General features: G+C 48.8%; 1 protein-coding gene across 1 annotated transcript in view; it reads right to left on the bottom strand.

Moving 5' to 3' along the window:
* Positions 1-939, bottom strand: part of LOC119585695 (innexin inx2-like) — a gene marked incomplete at its 5' end in the record, with an annotated part of 10,302 nt that extends 9,363 nt beyond the window's left edge. Inside the window, 1 exon segment of the mRNA XM_037934370.1 lies at positions 642-939.
* Between the last annotated feature and the right edge of the window lie 335 nt (positions 940-1,274).

Genomic DNA, 1,274 nt, shown 5'->3' with positions numbered 1-1,274 from the left:
GGCAACTGTGAACGCAGGCTAATAGGAAGGCCACGCAAAGAAAAGATTTATATATTACAAACCATCACTGACTTCTTTGTATTCGAAAACTAACAAGGCGTAATTTGTATTTCGACTTTGAATTTGTATGGATATGTAGCTTCAGGGGGTGTATTAAAGAATGGGGGGGGGGGGAGGGGAAGTAACTCATGCATTTAATTTTACAAGTTTTTTTTTTTTTTTGCAAACATGGCCATTGAAAAGATACAGACCTAAATATATCAATACTAAATAGGGAGAAACAAGCCTAAAATACACCCCGTTTTACGCGAGTATTCCCTAAACAATGCAAGGGCTGAACCCTCAGAACAAAGGGTAAACTGACTGATCGCTTATGCAAGTATGTCCTGCCAAATTCAAATTAATGACATCATCAGGCCTACCTTTTCCTACTGATTCAATCGAGACTTTTCGAGGAAAAACTGGGCTATCATTGTTCTAGGAAAAAAAACATTAATAATTCTACCCACTCCCTACTTCTCATTCCAGAACACAACACGCGCGCCAATAAAGCAAAAATACAATGCTACCATATCTGTCTGTTCAGGACTGGCGCCGAAACGCTAATCAGAAGAAAGGAACCGCGACTGGGAATCACTCACCTCTGATAAGAGTCCTTAGGTCGACTATTATCTGCTCTTGGCCTGGGAGACCACCAGGCAATGTAGCTCCTTTACTGATAAGAGGTTGTACGACACTATCCACACCACGAAACGTTCGTACGTCCGGCAGCGGGGGCGGTGGAGTCCTGGCCGCAAGTTCTATCAACAGGACTGGCGGACTCAGGTGTAACGTATGCAAAGATCCTCCGGTCCTGGCGAGCTGCTCTCTCGTTGCAAGCTAGGTCCTTGGACGTGCTCTCATGATGCGTTCACACTCGGTTGAGACACAGTAAACACACGCGAGGGGGGGTAGGGCGCGAGGGGAAAAGGGGGGAGTGCGGGGGCTGGTGCTTTTTTGAGGTGTGGGTCCCTGCTTTGAAACCCCCGACGACACTGAAGGAGCGCCCTTCCGAACACTGCGCGGATGGGGCAGCGGAGCCCAGACGTCAGTGCGACAGGATCAGTAACACGACAAGGCTTTTTTTCCGGCGTCAGCGCATCAGCTGCGAGCACGAGCGCACGCACGGGCAAGACGAGTGACCGAATGAGTGAAAGACGGAGGGCGGGAGGGAAAGGTATGAGGGAGGGAGAGCGAATGAGTGAGAGTGAGAGGTAGTGGCGTGTGGAGAATAG

This window comes from Penaeus monodon, chromosome 20 (genome assembly GCF_015228065.2).
Source record: "Penaeus monodon isolate SGIC_2016 chromosome 20, NSTDA_Pmon_1, whole genome shotgun sequence".
Lineage (NCBI taxonomy): Eukaryota > Metazoa > Arthropoda > Malacostraca > Decapoda > Penaeidae > Penaeus > Penaeus monodon.
Note: the sequence above shows the minus strand (reverse complement) of the source record. Positions and strands in the feature narration are given on the sequence as shown.